At 36.7% G+C, this 15,264-nt stretch overlaps 1 long non-coding RNA gene across 1 annotated transcript; it reads right to left on the bottom strand.

The window, feature by feature from the left end:
- Positions 1-5,037: 5,037 nt before the first annotated feature.
- Positions 5,038-10,444, bottom strand: LOC135153707 (uncharacterized). The gene is made up of 3 exons (XR_010293216.1): positions 10,181-10,444; positions 8,218-8,423; positions 5,038-5,416 (listed from the first exon to the last, which is right to left on the bottom strand). It is a non-coding gene; the product is annotated as an uncharacterized LOC135153707 (long non-coding RNA).
- Positions 10,445-15,264: the final 4,820 nt, after the last annotated feature.

Here is a 15,264-nt window from a genome sequence, read left to right as displayed (position 1 = left end):
TCCTTATGGTAAAATCTGTAAAAAATGAAATATTGTATGATTCAAACAATAAAAAACAAAATAAACAGTGAGTGAGGGACATTATCGACTGTCTCATTTGCATGTCACTGAGTTGTAAATATTTTTGTTTTGTGAAAAATAAGTGAAAATTTAAAATGCCATAACTTTCTTAGTTTACATCCCATTTTGATGAAATTGTCAGCGTTATGCTAGTTTGATTTTTCTCAATTTAACTGAACCAACAATTTTCTTGGGTAAACTTGACCTTTACTAATGAGCTGTTGGATAGAGACAAAAAGATGAATTGAGATTGAGGGTGATAGAGAAAGAGAGACAGGTGTGGGGGAGCCTTTGATGAATGCCTGAGAAAGCGAACATTACCATAATTTTTTTTTAGGATTTGGACAGTAATGAATAGTACATGTTTTTTCTGTTGGTATTTCTCAAAATATGTGTATGTTGTATGTAATGAAATGGGTATAATCCTTTTGTAAGATACACTCATTCAGAAAATATTAACTAAACAAAAAAAAAAACCAAATTATATTTTACTTATTTTCAACTGTTCAGACACTCTCATATCAAAAGTACCCCCCCCCCCTCATTTCAAGGTATTGGAGAGAGAGAGAGGTTGGATGAGAAATGGATTGGCTGTCTGCAGAAAAAAATGCAGGGGGAGCAAAACATTTTTAGGATATGTTCAAGGGAGCGAAGCGACCGAGCAGAAAAATTATTCTGGGGATATATATGAGAGAGCAAAGTGACGAGAAGAACAAATGCAGGGGCCAAAATATTTCGAGAATATGTGAGAGGGAGCAAAGTGACCAAGCAGAAGTAAAAGGAAAGAGGGACAAAAATTGTGGTATGTGTGAGGGAGCAAAGCATCCGATAAAAAAAACCAGAAAGCAGGTCAATCAAAATATTTTTTGAATTTGTGCTGGTGCGCGACACGTTCACTCCCGAGCGATAGGGACTTGTTTAAAAATGGCATAGGAAATATGCGTTTTCTATAATCATGGTAAACTGATAATATGGTAGAATTTAGGTGTTGTAAGAGTTAAATTCTGAATGAACTGTATTGGCTGGTTAGACATGCGCAGAGGATTATTTGTCTTTATCCATTTTTATTTTCACATTTTTCTTTTGTTTGAATTTATTTTCCAGGGGGTAAGCCCCCCCTCCCCCCATTCCTGTGGATACCAATGGGGCGGGGGCTTGGAATAGTGCAAGTTAGAGAGGGTGAATCTGAACTTTATAGATATCAAAAGAGAAAGAAAGAATTGTAAAATGAAAATGAATAAAAACAAAGATAGAGAGGGGGAGAGTGAGAAAGCAGGTGAACTTTCGAGGGGCATTAAAAAGTCTCAGATTAAAAACAACATTTTTGTTTTTGTAATTGTTTATTTTATTTACCCAGGGTCAGTCAAAATATTTTGGAATATGTGCGAGGGAGCGACACATTCACTCCCGAGCGGTAGGGACTTGTTTTAGGAAACATGCGTTTTCTAAGAATGGTAAACCCATATTTTAAGGTAAATTGCCAATTCGTCTACTGCCATACAGTCCACTCACCACATGGTCTACCTTCATTTTGTCTATAAATGCCATTTCGTCCAATAGCAATTTCGTTTACCACCCATTTAGTCTAATTCTATTAAGGCTAATGCCATCTCCATTAATCAGTTCGTCCAATGTTCATTTAGTCCAAGCCATGTTGGCTAATATCAGTTGGTCCAATATCCAAATTATCTACCGGATAATTGTCATTTCGTCTATCATTTCGTCCACCACCCATTAGGTCCAATAATCAGTTTGTCTAACAACCAAATCGCCCAGTTCGTCCAATTCTCAAATCGTCCAATAGTCATTTAGTCTAATAGCCAATTGGTCCAATAGCCATGTTGTCTAATACAAATATAATGCATCATCCGGGGGGGGGGGGACGAAATGACTTCTTAAATATACCTTGAAATTCCTGAAGATAAAAAAATATATAACTAGGCCTGCTATCAGGAATGGAATGATGCGGTACAGCATGCAGCCTCCTACCCCCCCCCCCCCCCCCCCGCTCTCTCTACCACATCACGCACACAAAAGGGGGAATTGGAGTGGTTAAAATTGATAAAATTGAAATAGGGTCCTTTGATTTGGAATTTACCCTCATTTCTTTTTTTTTACAAATGCACACCTAAAAATGATAATCATCACTCATCATATAACAATGATAATAATTGTAATAATAGTAATTAATGATAGTACTAATAAACAAGAAATGTACTATAATAATAACGATAACAGCCTTGGACGGTACAAAAAAAATTAAAAAGAGAGAAAAGTGGGAAAGGATGGGGAGAACATTACATAAAAACATAAAATGTATTACAATGGAGCTTAAAAAAACACTAATAAAAGATTAATCAAACGACAGGTGTAAATTAATAACAAATCACAAGAGCAACAGGAGTCGAGGTAGCAATACACAGGCACCAAACTAGAAGGACTGCTAGTAGGAGACTATTCCTATTTGATTGTAGACGAAACGAATATTGACCGGGATGGCAATTGGACCCATTGATGATTAGACCAAATGATTGTTAGATGAAATGGGTTTAGACTAAGTGACAGTGGATCAACTGCAGTTGGACAAAATGGAACATAGACAAAATGTAAGTAGACTAAGTGGTCAGTGGCCATTTGCCCTTAGACCAATTGGCTATTGGACTAAATGGTAATAGACATAATGAAAATGGACAAAGTGGCTATTGGACAAATTGGCCAAAAATGCAATTAGACCAAATGAAAGTAGACAAATTGGTTATTAGACGAACTAGCTATTGGACAAAATGGTAATTGGAAGATGTGGAAAAGGAACAACTGATGGTAGATGAAATGACATACCATTTGGTGAGTGGACAAAATGGCAGTAGACGAAATGGCAATAAACCTATTATAGGCCTACGGTAGAATTTAGGTGTTTTACGAGTCAAATTCTGAATGAACTGTATTGGCTGGTAAGACATGCGGCAAGGATCTGTGTCTCTTATCCATTTTTATTTTTCAAATTTCTTTTGTTTGATTTCAGTTTTCAGGGGAAGCCCCCCCCCCCCCCCCCCCTCCTGTGGAAGCCAGTGGGGCTGGGGCTTAGAATAGTGCACGATAGAAAGGGAAAAACCGGAACTTTAGATATCAAAAGAGAAACAAAGAATTGTAAAAATGGGTGAGCTTTCGAGGGGCATAAGAAAGTCTGAGATTAGAAACATCATTTTTATTTATTTCTTTATTCATTTATTCTGTTTTATTTACCCAGGGTAGCCTCTTCAGTACAAAACTGCTTTACAAGAGAGCACTGCACATCTAAATGTATTTATCAGCATTAATAGTTTATACATAATTTTTAAAATGAGCGTGAAGCTCAGGATAATGTTTGATATTCCAACCAGAAAAAATGGCATTTTAAGCATATAATCCCCTGCCCCATTGGCATCCACAGGAGGGTGGGCCTTTCTGCCTGGAAACTGAAATCAAAAGAAAAGTGTGGAAAATGGATGAAAGACAAAGATCCTCTGCGCATGTCTTACCAGCAAATGCAGCTCATTCAGAATCTAACTCTTAGAGCACCTAAATTCTACCGTAGGCCTACAATATGTGTTTACCATGCTTAGAAAACGCATATTTCTTAAGCTATTTTTAAACAAGTCCCTACTGCTCAAGAGTGAACGAGTCGCTTCCTCACACATATTCGAAAATATTTTGACCTGCTTTTTTTATCGGTTGCTTTGCTCCCTCACATACCCCAACAATTTTATGTCCTCTACATTTCTTCTGCTTGGTCACTTCGCTCCCTTTCACATATTCCCCAAATCTCTTGTCCCTTGCATTTTTCTTCTCTGTCATTTCGCTCATTTCGGGGGGGGGGGGGCTGATTCAGCCCCCCTTATGATCTCGGCCGTTGATCTCGCAATCGCGACGAAAATTGGCACGCGCGTTACCCATGGCATTATCTACAATACCATAATATCAAAATCTGCTCAAAAATATTATTTTGTATACATATTTAATCCAATGGAAATTCTATTTTCAGTCATAATTGACAGAGGCATCATTATTCTTGCACTGATTGGTTGAAAATAATCAAATCTTTGCTTTTTATAATTGGAATAGTACCACGAAGTGATCTCATTGAAAAACAAGTGGAACGCCTCTGGCAGTCTCGCCTGCATTATGCAATTTAATATAGCAGCAGTGCTAACTTTGAAAACTACTATAAAATAATCATTCACAAAAAATATTTTGACCTGCTTTTTTTATCGGTTGCTTTGCTCCCTCACATACCCCAACAATTTTATGTCCTCTACATTTCTTCTGCTTGGTCACTTCGCTCCCTCTCACATATTCCCCAAATCTCTTGTCTCTTGCATTTTTCTTCTCTGTCATTTCGCTCTCTCGCATATATTGCAAAATAATTTTCTGCTGTCGCTTCGCTCCCTTGCACATATCCCAAAAATTTTTTGCCCCCCCCCCATATTTTTTTTTTCTGCAGACAGCCATGTCCCGTTCATACTCTCTCTCCAATACATTGAAATGATGGGGGGGGGGCACTTTGGATATGAGAGTTACTGAACAATTGAAAATCAGTGAATTATTTGGCTTTTTTTCTTTTGTTTAGTTAATATTTTCTGTGTGAGTGAAACTTCCGAAGGATTATACCCGTTTCGTTACATAAAACATACAAGTATTTTGAGAAATACCAACAGAAAAAAAAACCCAGATTCTTCCTGACTGTTCAAATCCTTAAAAAAATTATGGTAATCTTCGCTTTCTCAGGCATTGATCACAGGCTCCCCCAACACCCGTCTCTCTTTCTCTATCACCCCCATTCTTAATTCATCTTTTTGTCTCTATCCAACAGCTCATTCATAACTATCGCCTTGTTCTATCCTGTTCTATTCTTCTGTCAGCTTGCTGTCATTCCTACTTTTCACAAACTTTTTTCTCTTCTGACATTCTAAGTCAGAATGAATATACTGTAAGACATCATTTTTGCAACACGTTCAAATTTAATGAATGCACTTTTGTTACATGCCCAGTGGTAAACTTTTTCATTGAGCTATTTTAAATAATCAGAATGCACATAGCGTAAATTATTTGTTGTAAAGTTTTGCGAGTCATGTTTGTCCAAACTTAAGAGCAAGTAATGTACACGGCGGGACTTCTGCTGTGTGGTTTCAGCCTCTTCTCCAAGTTTTTAATAGTCCATTATTGCTGTTATCTTCCACTTTACCCCTCTTGGACTTTCTGATATTGAGTAGGAGTGGTCCTCGAGAAATGAAGGTGCTGAAGACTTTGCAGTATCTGGGAGGTTGTTTGCTGAATCAAAACGTCTTTCTTTCGGGGAATTCCTTGGCTTGGATGAACTCTGTACGAGATGAATGAATTAAAAAAAAGAAACATATAAGAAATATTGAACAAAAACAGATAGAAGAATGAAAAGATAGCTTTAAATTTTTCAATTAAATATTCGATAATACATGAAGAATAATATTTATTTAGGAATCAAACCTTTTCCAGTGACTTGCAACAAAATAAATGTTTTTTTTTTAATATTCATGATGATATATTAACCCTATCTAGCCCCGGGGGGGGGGGGGGGCTTAATAAGCTTAATAAGCCCCCCCATCCACATTTTTCACGATAAGTCCACAATGAGAAACGAGGTACCACAATTTTTTTTTTCGTTCAATTCTCGCAGAGCTTTTAGACAAAATTCGAGACGCCCAGATACGCAGTTACGCAACATTTTATGAGTTCATGTTGGACCGAAAATTGCTCAAAAATATTATTTTGTATACATATTTAATCCAATGGAAATTCTATTTTCAGTCATAATTGACAAATGCATCATTATTCTTGCACTAATTGGTTGGAAATAATCAAATCTTGCTTTTTATAATTGGAATAGTGCCACGAAGTGATCCCATTGAAAAAAAACTATAAAATACATAAGGCCCCAAAACAAAGAAATACGTATGGAATTATAGAACCAATAAAATACATAAAAGTAGAAATTTGATTTACCATTTCTTCAGGAGCACATTTGTTTAGAAATCATAGAATTTGGGGAATCATTTAGGGATTTATCTTTAACCCTAAATAGACTGGGCTATTTCGACGCCTAAGAAGACGGGGGGGGGGGCTGATTCAGCCCCCCTTATGATCTCGGCCGTTGATCTCGCAATCGCGACGAAAATTGGCACGCGCGTTACCCATGGCATTATCTACAATACCATAATATCAAAATCTGCTCAAAAATATTATTTTGTATACATATTTAATCCAATGGAAATTCTATTTTCAGTCATAATTGACAAAGGCATCATTATTCTTGCACTGATTGGTTGAAAATAATCAAATCTTTGCTTTTTATAATTGGAATAGTACCACGAAGTGATCTCTTTGAAAAACAAGTGGAACGCCTCTGGCAGTCTCGCCTGCATTACGCAATTTAATATAGCAGCAGTGCTAACTTTGAAAACTACTATAAAATAATCATTCACAAAAACATCATTCATATAATGACATAATACCACGTTCATTGACCATAAATGACATTTGAACGGAGACTTAAGACTGTCAACTACACCCATGTCCACATTTCATTCACTCTATCCATAAACTTTCAAAGTTATGATGGCACTTCAACAATTACCCCAACATGGCCTAAGTTTATTGACCTTAACTGACCTTTGACTTGGTTTTGTGACCTGAAACTCACAGGGGATGTTCAGTGATGCTTGATTACTCTTATATCCCAAGTGTTATGAACTAGATCCATAAACTTTCATAGTTAGGATGGTAATTCAACAAATACCCCCAACACGGCCAAAGTTCATTGACCTTTAATGACCTTTGACCATGGTCATGTGACCTGAAACTCGTACAGGATGTTCAGTGATACTTGATTACTCTTATGTCCAAGTTTTATGAACTAGATCCATAAACTTTCAGAGCTAGGATGGTAATTTAACATATACCCCCAACACGGCCAAAGTTCATTGACCTTAAATGACCATTCACCATGGTCATGTGACCTGAAACTCGCACAGGATATTCAGTGGTACTTGATTAACCTAATGTCCAAGTTTCATGAACTAAATCCATAAATTTTCAAAGTTATGATGGTAATTCAACAAATACCCCCAACTTGGCAAAAGTTCATTGACCCTAAATGACCTTTGACCTTGGTCATGTGACCTGAAACTCAGGCAGGATGTTTACTAATACTTGATTAACCTTATGTCCAAGTTTCATGGACTAGATCCATAAATTTTCAAAGTTATGATAGTAATTCAACAAATACCCCCAACTTGACCAAAGTTCATTGACCCTAAATGACCTTTGACCTTGGTCACGTGACCTGAAACTCGAGCAGGATGTTTACCAATACTTGATTAACCTTATTCCCAAGTTTCATGAACTAGGTCCATATACTTTCTAAGTTATGATGTCATTTAAAAAACTTAACCTTAGGTTAAGATTTGATGTTGACGCCGCCGCCGCCGTCGGAAAAGCGGCGCCTATAGTCTCGCTCTGCTATGCAGGCGAGACAAAAACCAATAAAATACATAAGGCCCCAAAACTAAGAAATACGTATGGAATTATAGAACCAATACATAAGATTAGAAATTTGATTTACCATTTTTTTCAGGAGCACATTTGTTTAGAAATCATAGAATTTGGGGAATTATTTAGAGATTTACCTTTAAAGCAGAGAATTCTATATTTAGGCATAAATTAGCATTATTAATTTATTAAAAATAAATTTAAATTCTGTAATATCAGCGATACACCCTTAGCTCCATGCTTGCAGATTACATTGATGGTGACGTGTGTATTGGTTTTCGTTGCGATCGACGGAGATCTGAAGAGGGGGACCAAAAAGCCTCCCCCCCCCCCCCCCGGGCTATGCAATCTAAAAGTAGCCCAGGATTATTATGTAGGGTAAACCAAATTTTTAATATATTTGTTCATTTAGTAAGAGTTTACTGTAAATACACAGTAAAGGCCCAGGTCCATGGTTAACCTCCCAAATAGGATAATTTTCATCTCTATTTGGCTACTGAAAATGGAATATTTAAAGCAATGTTTTATCAAACCAAAGGTAGATAATACAGAGAAAATATTTCTTCAGAACACATGTATGATATAGATCTACTCTACCTTCTGAAGACGAGGCAGGAAATCAAATATGGTTGGGACAGCATCCTGTCTAAGACGTGTCACTTGCCCAGTCCTGTCAAAGCTACCATCTTCAAAATGAGCAAAACGGAGTACAAAGCTCTTGGAACAATTCAATGAAGCTCGCTTCATATTGACCATCCATACTGTGTTACAGTACCGGTTCAGTCCAACGGCTGAATGGGAATCTGCAGCAAATGTAGACACATGTCATAAAATCAATTACACATAATTAAGAAAATTTGACGTGTCCAAAGGACACAGATGCCCCTGCTTAACGCGATCAGAAATCCATTCAATATGATTGAACTTAATATCATACAGAAACCAATATGCATATATATATAATTAACAAATTCAGACCTTTGAACCGACTTGCATATATAATGAGATGTGACCTTTGACCTGCGGACTCCGAATTCGAACTTAGCCTGTATTTTGTGGTCATCTACCTACACACCAAAAATTTTTTTAAATCCATTAAATATTTTTCGAGTTATTGCGCGGAAACCAAAGTGGGGGGGGGACGGACAGGGGCAACGCTTAATGCCCCCTCTGGGCTTCGTCTGTGGGGGCATAAAAACTCTAGGCCTACATGTACTCAGCAGGGGCCCGTTTCTCAACACTTGGACAAGTTAGTCATATAACTTTATCTACCAAACACAGAGTTAGTTCCAATCTTACCCAAAAGGATTAACTAGAATCCATTGATATCGTATACTATTGGTGGAAAGTACATGAAACGTAGCCTTAGTCACAAAATAGCATAATTTTCAAAAAGTAAATTTATGATAAAACCTAATAATAATAATAATAATCCGCTTTTATATAGCGCTTAATACATCGAATGAAAAGATAGCTTAAAATTTTTCAATTAAATATTTGATAATAGTAATATTTATTTAGGAATCAAACCTTTTCCAGTGACTTGCAACAAAATAAATGTTTTTTTTTTTAATATTCATGATGATATATTAACCCTATCTAGCCCCGGGGGGGGGGGGGGCTTAATAAGCCCCCCTATCCACATTTTTCACGATAAGTCCACAATGAGAAACGAGGTACCACAATTTTTTTTCCGTTCAATTCTCGCAGAGCTTTTGAGACCAAATTCAAGACGCCCGGATACGCAGTTACCCAACATTTTATGAGTTTATGTTGGACCAAAAATTGCTAAAAAATATTATTTTGTATACATATTTAATCCAATGGAAATTCTGTTTTCAGTCATAATTGACAAATGCATCATTATTCTTGCACTGATTGGTTGAAAATAATCAAATCTTTGCTTTTTATAATTGGAATAGTACCACGAAGTGATCCCATTGAAAAAAACCAATAAAATACATAAGGCCCCAAAACTAAGAAATACGTATGGAATTATAAAACCAATAAAATACATAAGATTAGAAATTTGATTTACCATTTTTTTCAGGAGCACATTTGTTTAGAAATCATAGAATTTGGGGAATTATTTAGAGATTTACCTTTAAAGCAGAGAATTCTATATTTAGGCATAAATTAGCATTATTAATTTATTAAAAATAAATTTAAATTCTGTAAAATCAGCGATACACCCTTAGCTCCATGCTTGCAGATTACATTGATGGTGACTTGTGTATTGGTTTTCGTTGCGATCGACGGAGATCTGAAGAGGGGGACCAAAAAGCCTCCCCCCCCCCCCCGGGCTATGCAATCTAAAAGTAGCCCAGGATTATTATGTAGGGTAAACCAAATTTTTAATATATTTGTTCATTTAGTAAGAGTTTACTGTAAATACACAGTAAAGGCCCAGGTCCATGGTTAACCTCCCAAATAGGATAATTTTCATCTCTATTTGGCTACTGAAAATGGAATATTTAAAGCAATGTTTTATCAAACCAAAGGTAGATAATACAGAGAAAATATTTCTTCAGAACACATGTATGATATAGATCTACTCTACCTTCTGAAGACGAGGCAGGAAATCAAATATGGTTGGGACAGCATCCTGTCTATAAAGACGCGTCACTTGCCCAGTCCTGTCAAAGCTACCATCTTCAAAATGAGCAAAACGGAGTACAAAGCTCTTGGAAGAATTCAATGAAGCTCGCTTCATATTGACCATCCATACTGTGTTACAGTACCGGTTCAGTCCAACGGGCTGAATGGGAATCTGCAGCAAATGTAAACACATGTCATAAAATCAATTACACATAATTAAGAAAATTTGACGTGTCCAAAGGACACAGATGCCCCTGCTTAACGCGATCAGAAATCCATTCAATATGATTGAACTTAATATCATACAGAAACCAATATGCATATATATATAATTAACAAATTCAGACCTTTGAACCGACTTGCATATATAATGAGATGTGACCTTTGACCTGCGGACTCCGAATTCGAACTTAGCCTGTATTTTGTGGTCATCTACCTACACATCAAAATTTTTTTTAAATCCATTAAATATTTTTCGAGTTATTGCGCGGAAACCCAAGTGGGGGGGGGGGGGACGGACAGGGGCAACGCTTAATGCCCCCTCTGGGCTTCGTCTGTGGGGGCATAAAAACTCTAGGCCTACATGTACTCAGCAGGGGCCCGTTTCTCAACACTTGGACAAGTTAGTCATATAACTTTATCTACCAAACACAGAGTTAGTTCCAATCTTACCCAAAAGGATTAACTAGAATCCATTGATATCGTATACTATTGGTGGAAAGTACATGAAACGTAGCCTTAGTCACAAAATAGCATAATTTTCAAAAAGTAAATTTATGATAAAACCTAATAATAATAATAATAATCCGCTTTTATATAGCGCTTAATACATCGAATGAAAAGATAGCTTAACATTTTTCAATTAAATATTTGATAATAGTACATGAAGAATAATATTTATTTAGGAATCAAACCTTTTCCAGTGACTTGCAACAAAATAAATGTTTTTTTTTTTTTATATTCATGATATATTAACCCTATCTAGCCCCTGGGGGGGGGGGGGCTTAATAAGCCCCCTATCCACATTTTTCACGATAAGTCCACAATGAGAAACGAGGTACCACAATTTTTTTTTCCGTTCAATTCTCGCAGAGCTTTTGAGACCAAATTCAAGACGCCCGGATACGCAGTTACCCAACATTTTATGAGTTTATGTTGGACCAAAAATTGCTAAAAAATATTATTTTGTATACATATTTAATCCAATGGAAATTCTGTTTTCAGTCATAATTGACAAATGCATCATTATTCTTGCACTGATTGGTTGAAAATAATCAAATCTTTGCTTTTTATAATTGGAATAGTACCACGAAGTGATCCCATTGAAAAAAACCAATAAAATACATAAGGCCCCAAAACTAAGAAATACGTATGGAATTATAAAACCAATAAAATACATAAGATTAGAAATTTGATTTACCATTTTTTTCAGGAGCACATTTGTTTAGAAATCATAGAATTTGGGGAATTATTTAGAGATTTACCTTTAAAGCAGAGAATTCTATATTTAGGCATAAATTAGCATTATTAATTTATTAAAAATAAATTTAAATTCTGTAAAATCAGCGATACACCCTTAGCTCCATGCTTGCAGATTACATTGATGGTGACGTGTGTATTGGTTTTCGTTGCGATCGACGGAGATCTGAAGAGGGGGACCAAAAAGCCTCCCCCCCCCCCCCGGGCTATGCAATCTAAAAGTAGCCCAGGATTATTATGTAGGGTAAACCAAATTTTTTATATATTTGTTCATTTAGTAAGAGTTTACTGTAAATACACAGTAAAGGCCCAGGTCCATGGTTACCCTCCCAAATAGGATAATTTTCATCTCTATTTGGCTACTGAAAATGGAATATTTAAAAAAAAAGGAGGAATTACCTCCTTTTTTGTTGGAAAAGTATTGTAGGATATGATTTTAATTACTGAATATGTTAAAAAATAGCTCAAAGTTATATTCTAATGAAAAGTTGATTTTTTTTCTCGCTCGCTCAGGACTTATATATATATATATATAAAGCAGCCTTTTGGCACATGTTCTATACTGCGCCCCTCGTTGTTTTTTTGTTTTGTTTTTTACTCTTCTACTGCCGCAAATAATCCTCTTCACAGTGGCGCGTACAGACCACCGTGACAAAAAAAGGAATCTAAAGAGAGAAGAATTAAATAAATTTATTATCTGGATATCATGTCAAAATCTATCACAAAATTGGATTTTTGTATTAAAAAGGTAAAAAAAAATTGCTCGCTCGCTTCGCTCGCTCGCAACTTTTTTTAAAGATAAGTTCTGGCCTTCTCAAAATAGTCGCCTTACTACACCATTACGCCTAATCATACCATGATATGACCGGGAAATTTTTGGCTCTTGCCCTCCCCCCCCCTGGCCACCGAACCCTGTTACGCCGCTGTAAAAATGCTGTGCATCATCAACATCATCATCTACCTACACACCCAAATTTTTTTAAAATCTGTTGAATATTTCATAAGATATCTTTAAGGAGCTGTGATCTTTGACCTGCATACTCCGAATTCGAACTTAGCCTGTATTGGTATCATCTACCTACACACTCAAATTTGTTTAAATATGTAGAATATTTTTAAAGTAATCATGCGGAAACTAAATCGCATATTTAATGAGCCGTGACCTTTGACCTACCGACTACGAATTCGAACTTAACCTGTATTTTGGTGTCATCTACCTACACACTCAAATTCGTTTAAATATTTAGAATATTTCATAAGTAATCATGCGGAAACTAAATTGCATATTTAATGAGCCGTGACCTTTGACCTGCCGACTCCGAACTTAGCCTGTATTTGGTGTCATCTACCTACACACCATAATTTTCATAAATCTGTTGAATATTTCATAAGTCATCATGCGAAAACCAACTCAGATATTTCATGAGCTGTGACCTTGGACCTGCAGACTCCGAATTCAAAGTTAACCTGTATTTTGGTGTCATCTACCTACACACTCAAATTCGTTTAAATATTTAGAATATTTCATAAATAATCATGCGGAAACTAAATTGCATATTTAATGAGCCGTGACCTTTGACCTGCCGACTCCGAACTTAGCCTGTATTTGGTGTCATCTACCTACACACCATAATTTTTATAAATCTGTTGAATATTTCATAAGTCATCATGTGAAAACCAACTCGGATATTTCATGAGCTGTGACCTTGGACCTGCAGACTCCAAATTCAAAGTTAGCCTGTACTATGGTGTCATGTACCTACACACCAAATTTTTTTTTAATCAATATATATAAATCGAAATATATTTCGATTTATTGCGCGAAAACCAAGTGGGGGGGCGGGCGAATCAACGGACAGGGGCAACGCTTAATGCCCCCTCCGGACTTTGTCTGCGGGGGCAAAATTACCAAGGAGCTGCAATTCTCAAAATAGTCGCCTTATTACACCATTACGCCTATTCATACCATGATATGACCGGGAAATTTTTGGCTCTTGCCCCCCCCCCCTGGCCACCGAACCCTGTTACGCCGCTGTAAAAATGCTGTGCATCATCATCATCTACCTACACACCCAAATTTTTTAAAAATCTGTTGAATATTTCATAAGATATCTTTAAGGAGCTGTGATCTTTGACCTGCATACTCCGAATTCGAACTTAGCCTGTATTGGTATCATCTACCTACACACTCAAATTTGTTTAAATATGTAGAATATTTTATAAGTAATCATGCGGAAACTAAATTGCATATTTAATTAGCCGTGACCTTTGACCTGCCGACTACGAATTCGAACTTAACCTGTATTTTGGTGTCATCTACCTACACACTCAAATTCGTTTAAATATTTAGAATATTTCATAAGTAATCATGCGGAAACTAAATTGCATATTTAATGAGCCGTGACCTTTGACCTGCCGACTCCGAACTTAGCCTGTATTTGGTGTCATCTACCTACACACCATAATTTTCATAAATCTGTTGAATATTTCATAAGTCATCATGCGAAAACCAACTCAGATATTTCATGAGCTGTGACCTTGGACCTGCAGACTCCGAATTCAAAGTTAGCCTGTACTATGGTGTCATGTACCTACACACCAAAATTTTTTTTAATCAATATATATAAATCGAAATATATTTCGATTTATTGCGCGGAAACCAAGTGGGGGGGCGGGCGAATCAACGGACAGGGGCAACGCTTAATGCCCCCTCCGGACTTTGTCTGCGAGGGCATAATTACCAAGGAGCTGCATTTCTCAAAATAGTCGCCTTATTACACCATTACGCCTATTCATACCATGATATGACCGGGAAATTTTTGGCTCTTGCCCCCCCCCCCCCTGGCCACCGAACCCTGTTACGCCGCTGTAAAAATGCTGTGCATCATCATCATCATCTACCTACACACCCAAATTTTTTAAAAATCTGTTGAATATTTCATAAGATATCTTTAAGGAGCTGTGATCTTTGACATGCATACTCCGAATTCGAACTTAGCCTGTATTGGTATCATCTACCTACACACTCAAATTTGTTTAAATATGTAGAATATTTTATAAGTAATCATGCGGAAACTAAATTGCATATTTAATGAGCCGTGACCTTTGACCTGCCGACTACGAATTCGAACTTAACCTGTATTTTGGTGTCATCTACCTACACACTCAAATTCGTTTAAATATTTAGAATATTTCATAAGTAATCATGCGGAAACTAAATTGCATATTTAATGAGCCGTGACCTTTGACCTGCCGACTCCGAACTTAGCCTGTATTTGGTGTCATCTACCTACACACCATAATTTTCATAAATCTGTTGAATATTTCATAAGTCATCATGCGAAAACCAACTCAGATATTTCATGAGCTGTGACCTTGCACCTGCAGACTCCGAATTCAAAGTTAGCCTGTACTATGGTGTCATGTACCTACACACCAAATTTTTTTTTAATCAATATATATAAATCGAAATATATTTCGATTTATTGCGCGAAAACCAAGTGGGGGGGCGGGCGAATCAACGGACAGGGGCAACGCTTAATGCCCCCTCCAGACTTTGTCTGCGGG

This window comes from Lytechinus pictus, chromosome 3, assembly GCF_037042905.1.
Source record: "Lytechinus pictus isolate F3 Inbred chromosome 3, Lp3.0, whole genome shotgun sequence".
In the NCBI taxonomy this organism is placed as follows: Eukaryota; Metazoa; Echinodermata; class Echinoidea; order Temnopleuroida; family Toxopneustidae; genus Lytechinus; species Lytechinus pictus.
This window is presented reverse-complemented; position numbering and strand designations above follow the sequence as displayed.